Source organism: Apteryx rowi, unplaced genomic scaffold (assembly GCF_003343035.1).
Source record: "Apteryx rowi isolate R43461 unplaced genomic scaffold, aptRow1 scaffold_14, whole genome shotgun sequence".
NCBI classification, from domain to species: Eukaryota; Metazoa; Chordata; class Aves; order Apterygiformes; family Apterygidae; genus Apteryx; species Apteryx rowi.
Window position 1 is genome coordinate 108618 of NW_020447641.1, and position 11060 is coordinate 119677.

At 39.1% G+C, this 11060-nt stretch overlaps 1 long non-coding RNA gene across 1 annotated transcript; it reads left to right on the plus strand.

Moving 5' to 3' along the window:
• Nucleotides 1-1212: 1212 nt before the first annotated feature.
• On the plus strand, nt 1213-2551 carry LOC112961942. Its single transcript, XR_003252169.1, has 3 exons — nt 1213-1305; nt 1695-1944; nt 2485-2551. It is a non-coding gene; the product is annotated as an uncharacterized LOC112961942 (long non-coding RNA).
• The last annotated feature ends 8509 nt before the right edge of the window (nt 2552-11060 follow it).

An 11060-nucleotide genomic window follows, 5' to 3' on the forward strand; every position in this document is an offset into this window, starting at 1 on the left:
CTCCTCCCAGTTTGGTATCGTCAGCAAACTTGCTGAGGGTGCACTCTATCCCTTCATCCAGGTCATTGAAGAAGTTGAACAAGACTGGACCCAGGACTGACCCCTGGGGGACACCGCTAGCTACAGGCCTCCAACTAGACTCTGTGCTGCTGATCACAACTCTCTGAGCTCTGCCATTCAGCCAGTTCTCAGTCCACCTCACTGTCCACTCATCTAGCCCACACTTCCTGAGCTTGTCTATGAGGATGTTCTGGGAGACAGTGTCAAAAGCCTTGCTGAAGTCAAGGTAGACGACATCCACTGCTCTCCCCTCATCTACCCAGCCAGTCATTCCATCATAGAAGGCTATCAGATTGGTTAGGCATGATTTCCCCTTAAATGATTTAATTGCTTATGATCTGTGCATTACATATTAGACATGTTTGGCTAATGTTCACCCCTGTATATGCTTATTTCAAGTGAAGGTTCAAAAATATGTCTTACTCTCACCTCATGGCTTCCACCTCTTAACATGAACTATGGATATTCTCTCTCTTTTCTTGCTGGCCACCTTCTCTGTGGGTTTTAAGTGGCCAACAGGTGCAGCTTTAGGGGAACAAGTGGCTCAGTAACACCACAGACATTGCAGACAAATTTGGGGTAAATCTTTGCTACAAGGACCTGGGGTTTTTTTGTTTGTTTTCCTTTTGAATCTCTTTTTCCTCTTGGAGAATTTGAGGATATTGTTCTTACAGTGACATACCTCAATAATTCAAAGTTATTTAGTGGGAGAGGGGAAATTCACTCACAGAACCATAAGTTGGTTGTCTTTCTATTTTTGGAGACAAGCTTCCACAAGCAGCTTAAGCATATAAATTCAGGTGGCTGTGGTCCTGTTGACGTAGTCACAAATGCTAGTGTTGGTGTGACTGCGTAAGGGACTGATCAGGCTGAAAACTGTCTTGGCCTCTTCTTCCCTCCCTGCTTCCCATCTATTATCTTCCCTTCCTCCTCCCCACCCCCCCAGAGGAACTTTTAGCTGGATGGACACCTTCACCACACTCCCCATGCACCTGTAGGCAGTTTGCAGGAAATGTACTGCCAAAGGTGTTGAGAGTGTTGTCAATTGCCCTGGAGCAGCATCCTCAGTGTCTTTTTTATTATCTTGTTTTTACTGGCTAGTTGTGACTATGTTCTTGGGAATGGATCTACCAGCACTTGACCTACCAGACCCATGGGACACCTATACAATGATTGGTTTTGTAGCTTGGCATGTTGGGATTGATGTTCTTCTGGAAATACACAGCTACTGTCTCATACGTAAAGGTACAAACCCAGCAAAGCTCCTGTTAACTTGTCTGCTGAGGATTGTAAAATGCAAAAATATAACTTGAGTGGAATGAATTTCAAAAGATGTTTGCTGGCCTCTAACTTGCAAACTGAGGGGGATATCTCTCAAGTAATGATGTGATGGTTCTGTACGAAGTGGTATGGGAATAAATCATCTTTCAAGACCAAAGTGTTACAGGAAGACTTTTTATGCCATCTTAAACAGTGGCCTTTTTTCCTCAAATCACAGTACTTGGGGACAGATTGAATGTGTTTGTGTAATTATTTTCCAAGAATCTGTCATTTCTTGCCATGATCTGATCCTGGTTGGGTGGATAGAGCACAGATTAATTTATGCAGATTTAATATGCGTATTATTGTTACAGATTGCTGGTATGAATGACTTGTTGCATGAGTGAAATGATGCAGCTAAATGGTCAGAAACTTAAGCACAAACACTTGAAGCTCTGTGATTGAACAGGGGAACTAAGGTGAAATCCTGACTCCAATATGTCTAGTAAAGAGACTGATAGTAAAGGATCAGAATTTCATTGGAAATTCTTAGCCTTGCTGAAGGAGATCATCCTGCACATGTAAATGATCTATGTCTGGACACATCTGCAGAATTGAAGAAAGGTGATTAGTTAAGAGATTCTGTAAGGTGGCACGTGGAGAAGGAATGATTAGAAAAGTTGTGAATTTAAATTGAGCTGCACTAATGCTCTCCTAGAAAGAGGAATTAGCCTGAAATGTTTGAACAATGACTATTCTTATCTTGGCTAATTGAAAGTATTTCTTTATGAAATCTACTTATTTTAAAAGGAAAGGTTTTAGATCAAACAATGTCTTGTTCAACTCAAAACTCAGTGTTTTGATTATTTGCTCTAGCAAAAGAGGAGACAAAATATTTTGTCACTGCAGTGGCCAAAAATTATTATTATTATTTTGCTCAGCTCAAAAGCATTAATCACTTGTGCTATGAACATAATATAGGTCATGATAGGCCAAATGAGTTTCTTCCAAGTGCTGTTCAAAAACTGGTTTAAGATGTATTCTTTGTTGATTTGATGCTGTATAGGACCGAATTACTTAATTATAGAATCAAGAGTTCTGCAATATAAAACCAACTTCCTCTTAAGAGCAGAGCTAACTACTTTTTTTTCTTCCCACTAACAGCTGAAGTGATAGAGGATGACAGAATACAGATATTGCAGTCACTCACATCTGCAGAAGCAGAGGCAAGTCACCATTTTGTAAATACTACTATGAGATGGTATGATTATTTGTTTAAAACAATAAAAAGACTGACACTTCTATGGCTTTTTTCCCTTTTGCAGGGTCATCTGTTTAAACAGATTGTGTTAGCCATCTATATCTGTGGAAATATAGTGTTCCTCATTGCCTTCCTGGCAGCAATCAACCAAATCTGAAATAAGTCCATCCATGAAAGTCAGAGTTTTGCAATGAAATATTGTGCAATTGGAAAAACAAGGAAACTTTTATATTACAACTTTTCCCTCCACACCTCGCTGAAGATGTAATTGAGCACGATGCATATGCACTATTATTCTTCAATGTTAGGGAGAGTTGCATTCAAATCTATAGAAGGATCCTGCAGTCCTGCCAAAGCTGTCTTCTGATGTGATTTTTAGTGGGAGTCTTTGCCTGAGTAAGGAATGATGTTTGTTTTATTAAGTGCACTAATTTAACTGATTGCAGCTTGTAAGTTAAGAAGACTGAGAAGATGTGCTGAAACACTGTTTTGATAGTCACAGTTCCCAAAACCTTTTGTGAATATTATTGAGAACTGGAAAGACTGATCCCAGATCTGTCATATCTGTTCACTTGTGTTCTAATGGCGTGTTATGTGACAGCTTGCTGCTTGTGATAGTCTTGTGCATTACAAAAAAAACATAGTGAAAAACTGTCACAATCGCAGGTTGATGCGATCAACGTTGTCATGTATCTTTGCAGTTAAATGCAAAAAACATTCCCTCTGCTTTAAGAGCAGTACAAATACAAGCATATGGGTTTGGGAACTTCAGTCCTTTAGCAAAGCCACCATTTGCATCACTCATAAACACTGCTCTGTCCCCCCAGTACTTCTAAACCGTAAAGAGAAAGTATGTCTGCAATACAAGTGCAGTATAAACTAGTTGTTCCAACTAGTAAAAACTCAAACAAAAAGAAACTTTCATAGGATGTGTCTGGATTTCTGCATTTTGCTGTCTCTGGCTACTTGTGGTTTCTGAATTACTTTTCTGAATGAGTGAGATGGACTTATGCCACTTGATGGCTAAACGTGAAGGGAAAATGTTTGCTCAGTAATGTTGCAGTTGTATTTGACTGCACTGTTGAGTGAAATGGAGATTAGGAGTTGGTTTGACTTCAGGAAGGGTAGCTTCTGTCAGTGTTAAAAGAGTTCTCTGAGCTGGCACATCTAGGAGGCTTAAATGTCTTTATAAGAATGTGGGAGGGCATTTTTAGTCCTTAAAAGATTTATCTAAATAATATGAACTATGTACAGGGAATGGAAAGAGACTATGTTCTTTAATTTGCTTAATTATGGAAGGAATTTCTTTAAAATCTCAGAAGTGCACCCTTAATATGCCATGCAGTTACAGTGCTTTGCAGGCAGAGCAGTACACCTGTTCTTGCAGCCCTAAACAGTGTGCTTCCACACTGCATTATCATTCTTGATAATCTTGAAAGTATTGATTTAGCTGTATCACTTTGGAATGTATTTTCAGCCAGGGGCTAGTAAGCTAACTGGGGAAAAGAGGTGCTGGGGGAATTGGATGGAATAATAGTGGAGATGGAGCCTGGCTTGGCGTAGACCTTTTCAGCAACATCCTTCTGCTTTCTGATGGCCTGATCTAAAATATTGATACATGTGGGTCAGGTAGTGGTTCTCTCCACTTAATTAAGCTGTCTATCTTCTGCCTTTCTTCAACTCCCCAAATCCACAATGCAGCTAGTTGCAGAAGCAGTTCTACAGCAAGCTACAAGCCAATGCTCGCAGTCCTGTATTTTCTTCCTTTTGGCTGCTCCAGTAACCAGGTTTGCTGTAAGAGCGTGTACAGAGCTGTGATTAATCCCGTTGTGAGCGGGTATAAGTTGAATTGTCCCCATTCCTCTCATCTGGAAAAGTCATTTGTAGATAGAGAAGGGGAGACTATGAAGAGCTATGGCAAAACCTAGGCTGAAAGGCAAGAAATATATGACTGATCATGTGGGTTTTTTGTGGGTGCTTTTTCTCTTGTTTAGTGTTTGTTAACCAGGGTTTTGGAGGACTCTTTTTTTTGTATGCAATGAGTTTATAGAAGAAAATCTCTCAGTCCTAGACATGATTGGTGGCTTTTTAAATTAAAGTCAATGACAAATTCTTTCTGTAACTTGATAGTTGTACTGTATTGTTCTCCTGTGACAATGAATACAGGTTTTTTAAAACGTGAATGAAAATATGTGAATTCAAGCTTTTTTGTCTCATTTTTTACTTAGATGAAAACTATCATGTAAAAACTGGAAAAAGAATAGCCTTGCATAGCAGCAAATGGGGATTGTCTGTTTGCTTTGTAGATGCTTATTTTCTAAATTAAAGTTATCTAGATGTTTCCTGAAGAAACTCTTACTGCAAATGAATGTTAAAATGGTTGCGCTCTCCTGTACAGAGTTGCTTTTGTGTCAAGAGGGAAAGATTCTTGTTTCAAATTTAATACCTGCTATAAAGATCAAAAACTATTAGCTGCTCTTTCTTTCCCAGTACTAGCAGCACTGTGTAGTTTGTAAAGCCTCATGCGGTATTCTGCCATATTTGACTGGAAGCCTTGTTAAGTTTGAAACATGCATGGAGTTTTTTCTCCACCTGTGTGACTAGTAAAAGGAAGCAATGTGTGATTATCTTCTGACTCTCCCAAAATTCTTTGTGTATTCTTAAACAAAAAACACCTGTGGAAGTGTTTGATATCAGCAGAAAAACGGATGCTAGGCAGTTTGGTTCTGGAGCCCATGGTGGCTGCTGTATTCTTTCTCCCCCTGCTGATTGGTAACATGATATTCTTTAGAAGAAAATACCTATTGCTTTACCTCATAAAAGAATCTTACTGAAGTCAGTAGGACTTCTTCACAGAGAGACAGAGAAGGTTTTGGTGTCCTTTTACTGTTGTGTTAAACTTGTAATGATGAATCAACATTAGCATATCTTTTCTTGTGTTCTTCTAGTGTTCTTCTAGACAGGCGAAATCTGCCAGTAAAGCAGAGATTTGTTTGTGATTAGTGTCACCACAAGAAGTTTACTGTTTTAAGGTAATTGTATTTGAGTTGTTATACGCAGCCTCAAAATACCGGTCATCTGCCTTTGTCTTACGCAGAAATCCTGTTTTTGGTACATGCTTCCGATGAAAACTAAGTGATGCAAATAACTTGAGTGCAACTGAATCGCTGTTACTTTGCTTTGCTCAAAGTCAACTTTTTTGGTAGCAGACATACAGACTGCATATTAAACTAAAAACGTATGCCTTTTTTCTCTTCCACACAATGAACATACACTGTTTCCTGTGTTGTTTGTCAAAAAAACACCAGATGGAGAGACTTCTTTGTATTTGGTGTAATGGTGTGAGTGTTTTTCCTTCTCCCAGGTTCGAAGGCTAGAGATAGATGACTGACCTTTTATTTTCTATTATGAATTACGACACTATGTGGTGCTCTTGTTCAAATAACAGCTTTTGGGGTTTTTTTGCCTTTAATTTTTCAGTGTGAGGTTGAGACATGCAAGGGATGCCCAAAATGGGAAGAAAATGTTCGTAAATAAACTAATCATAAATATTCTTAAACTTTATTAAATAACTGGATCTTTAAATTCAAGACAGGTCGTACAGATAGACATAAAGAAATGGGTACTTACTTGAAGTTTATGCTTAAACAAACTTTTGTTTGAATAATTATGGCCTGTTTTCTTTAGTCGTGTATGTAAACTGTGCTCTGCACAAATGTGCATACTCTTCCATGCAACTTTCTTGAGATGATTTAGCCATTTTGTACTTTTGATAACCTTCATTGCTCTTCTCTATTTGTCTCTTTAGAGATGGGGTGACCGAAACTACTCAAGATGTAAATATACAATGCCATGCCATAGTTATGTTTTGGTTTGTTTTCCCTTCCTTTCCTAATGAGTCTCCAAATCCTCTTAGCTTTTGTGGCTCAAACATGGAGTTGATATTTTCAGAAGACTATCTAAAATAGTGCCAAGATCCATCCCTCCCTCCCCAGAAGAGGTTGGTGGTATCTACTTGAAAGTGCTCCTTGTGCTATGTACAGTTAGGGTTACTTTTCTTTTCTATGTTACTTTTCATGCATCAGTAGTGAATTTCACCTGTCAGTTTAGTACATGGTAACTCTCTGTCTCTTTGCTGTCTGCTTTGTTTTAAACTGCTTTGAATAATACTACGCTGGCAGGAGCCTTTTTGCCCCTTTTTCCAGATCATTTAAGTTTAATTAACAGTATAGGTCTGCCTTTGAGAAGGAGATTCAAACAAACAAGAAAGAGTAAGGGTTGAAGGTAACTTGCTGCTGCTCTCCAAACCATCTAATAACAGGATAAAAAAAACAAAGCGGACAAAAGCCAAAAAAAAGCCCTTTAAAAAAACCTGAAACACAGGAGAGACATAGAGAAAGTGTAATACAGTTGCATTTATTTGTTCTTATCTATTATTCCACTCTCCAGGCAACCGTCCATGACTGAAATTCTAAAATTTGAGATTATTACCTGATTCACTGTCCCATTTCAGACTGGGAGCCACCAACTCTTTAGAGGCTGTGAGTCAGCTGATTGCTAGCATCATGCCTCAGTGTGAGGTAGTAGCTTCAGGTTCCTGCTTTGAAATGAGGAAGGCCAGCAAAAAATAAAGTTACAGCTGACTTTTGCTGGTGTATAATATCTGAGTCAGCTATATGAGAATAATGCAAGCTGAGATGTATCTATTTAATGAATCACAACAGTCAAAGACCTAGCAAAATAACTATCACACTGATTTGAATATAAGGATGTAGTGCTGTGAGGCATTTCCCCCCTCAAGAACTAGACTGGGATAATCTGACTTGTGTGGTGTTTTCCAGGTGCAGCTGTACCTTATGGCTGCTTAAAGGGCCCCAGCTGCTCCCTAATGTGTTGAGTTGACCTCTTCCTTGGTGGGAGGCTTGAGACTTTGCTGGAGAGCTGTGTCCACCAGTGGTAGCAACTGATGGCAGATGATCCGCAGTTGCAGGGTGGGCTATAGGCAGCTCAGTATTTCTGATGGAAGACTTACACTACTTCTAGATCCCCTGGCCAACCAAAACCTATGTGCTCAGTAGTATTTTCTAGTGATGGACAAGCACCTGCCTGTTTAGCAACCAGTTTCCTGGGAAAGCAGGGCCTTTGGTAGCGAGCAAGCAGGTGAAGCCATGGCTGGGAGGTTAAGCTGTTTGTAGCACTGTGCACTGGGTCTGTAAGGCTCTGGGTGGGGAGCATACCCCTGATGGGGGGAGGAAGGAAGGTCTTGGGATTGGCTGTATTGTCATACAAAAAATAGAAGGGTGGCTGCACTGTGATACTGTAGAAGCATCTAAATACTTAAATGCAGACTTTGCTATTTTTGGTTTGTTTGTCTGTTATTTGAAAAGGAATGCTTTAAATTTTGGCCAAGGTGGTATGCTTGGGAACCAGTCTCTTATATTTACACTCCTTGCTCCTATCTCGCATGTCTAGTTTTTCATTAACTAATGTTTTTATTGGAAAAATGCTGGGATGGCATTTTCAATCAAAAGTCAGTTAGATTGGTACACTTCAAAGTGAAAGAATGTCCTGAGAAGTTCCATGGAGATGTGTTTATCTGCTTTGTGTATATAGTAACACTGTATTCCTTGTTGTGGGAACAGGTATGCACATATCTTCATATTTGCATATACACTGCATTTATGGTCTTGGGAAACTTCCCATTACCGTCAGCAACATCCTGGATTTGATTTGAATGTGTGTAGCAGTTGGTCGAATCTAAAAGTCTGTTAATGTTCATTGGTTTATGCAAAGGCAAAATAACCCAGATGCGTAAAATAAAGGAGCAAAAAAATCATTAAAGTTCAAAAAAAAAAAGTATGCTGAAGAAACTCTTCTTAGCTTTATTCTGCTTTGAGTAATAAACTTTACTTCCATGTCATTATAGCTGTTAAATCACCTTTTTCCCCAGCTTTGCCATTCTCATCCTCAGAGCTGCAAAAAGAAAACAAAGTCATTGAATATTATGACTAACTTTCTGGTGCTAAATCTCCTTATTTAGAATAATGAAGAATACACATACCTCCAGTGGTTAATCCGGCAGAATAAGCATTGTTTTAGTGTTACAGAAAGAAATCAGTAGAAGGCATTAGTTCTGGTAACTTTACAATAAGGCAATACGTTAAGAATTTACTCTATTTGTAAATTAGCACTGCTCTTTTCTACATTTTTTGGTTTTGTTACCTTCACTAATGCATAGCAGACAGAATGGTATTGTCCTTGACTGGATGCTGACAGATTAAAAGGATGCAGGAATAATTAAACAAAACTTTGTTTAAACCAAATTCTTAAGTGAGAGCTTTAACTGCTTGGAAGCTTTTTTCCTTTGTGTTAATATTCACAGAAAAGTTTCCCCTTAGTGGTGTATGTTGGAAATTCCTTATTTAAGTCTGACAGAGTAACTTAGTATGTGTGTAAACATTAGTATGACTGTGGTCTGTAACTGTGTGTAATGTAGATTAGTTTGAAAATGACAGTGCAGGGCAGATGACTAAACACTAAGGTTATTTCTAGAACAGCAATATAATGCTATTGTTCAATATGTAAGACTTTCCATCCCATAATGTTGATCCGAGAGGGCAACAAGAATAACCTCTAGCGCTCCAGCCCTCTGACCTGTTAGTTTGAAGAGTCACTCAAAGTAGCACAAGTCTCTTCCCTTCACCCTGCATGGTTTTCTGTACTGAGAAACAGTAGGGTCAAGGCAGCTGTTTACTTCATTTATGCAGGTCAACAAATGTCGAACTAAAGTTATGTTTTGAATGCTGAAGTTTGTTGCAAATCATGGAAGCCTCTGAGTGTAACCTTATATCATAGGACTGCTGATGTTAACCTTAGCTCTTACAAAGACTCTGTGTATCCCTTGCAGACCAAGGAATTTTGGTGGATTAGGATCCTGGCTATGGTTCGAGAGAGAAATCTGTCAGATACTCGGTTTAAAAACACGTCACTGGACTATTGGCTATATCTTGCTCTCTGCATTATGGAAACTGTGGCATGCCATGCTTTCTTTTTCTATTAAAAAGTTTTATTGCACGTTACTTTCTTCAACACAAATGGAGCTTAGGCTATTGTGTTTTCCAAGGTTGCAGTACTTCAAGTGGTAAGGAAAAAATTAGCTCATCTGGACTAGCTACCTGCCAAAAGCCTTGGACTTTCACTTTTCCCATGAGAGACTGTTCTATACTGTCAGGAGATTTTCCTGCCTATTCAGCTTCAGTTTTCCTTTCTTCATTCATCCCACTATGTCTAGCCTTTGCTCCACCCTAAGTACTTTTCCCTTACAAGTACTGAATCTTCAAAACACTTGCAGACTAATTCATTTGACTGAAACTTAAAGAAAATAAACTCTAATAATGCGTAACACTGGTGTCCTAATTATAGCATTATGTTGGCCTTTTCTCCATATGGTATTTCTGAAGGTATGCACACCTTGAGGTCTTGATCCCCCACCAAGCTCCATAGGGAAGGGAAAATCACTCCCATACAAAAAGATGTAAATTGTGCAATTCTGTTATTTCTGCATACAGATTGGCACCTGAAACATTTCCTCTGCCTCTTAGTTGTCCTTGGCCTTCATTAACTTCTACAGTAACTTGCTCTGAAGGGTCACTACTTTCCCAAAGCAAGATTGCTACACAAGGGACCTTCTCCCTGGTATATCCTATGCTTTCTTGCTTCAAATTCTCTTTCAGAGAGCCCTTGGTGCCTATTCTTCATATTCAAATGCTGCAGTTACATCAGAAAGCTTACATTTCTAAGAGGATTGTTTTTCTATTGTATTTCTTGTTTTCTGTTGTATTGCTTTTTGCTTTAATAATGAATTATGAGGTACCAAAGATCATCATCTAGCTCTCTTCACTGGTACTGTTAGTGAACCTGCTGTGCTGAGGCTTCAGTGATTGATTTGAGGCGGCGGGGGGGGGGGACTTCCTTTAAAAATTAGCTTTTTGTCATGCATTGTTCTAGATATAAGAGGCTTTCCTGATTTTGTTTCCTTTTTAGAAGTAATGATAAAATTACAAGACTGTGTGGAGAAACCAAGTCATTTCCTGGCATTTTTCCCATGGATCAAAATGTCCCAAGGAGTGGTAATAAATAGGCTGGGGCGGGGAGGAGAGAGGAGTATGGCTTAATTCCAGATTCGGCTGGGCACTTCAAGATATTCACTTGGAGACGGTGCTGAATCTCAGGGTGTATTTTTGGCTTCATTGAGACGATTGCAAAACTGCTATTGATTTTAATTGGGACCAGGATTTTTCCTAATTGGCTGTTTTCTCCTTGGTAGAGTATGGTGTAAGTAAATGGATAAGACCAAATACAAATTAAYAGAACATTCTCAAATGCCTTTACCAGATTTACAGTTATCCCTCTTCTCTGAAAGCCAGCATTTCTTTTCCACTAACCTCAAAAGAGAGAGGACCCAGACTGTTCAGAGGTT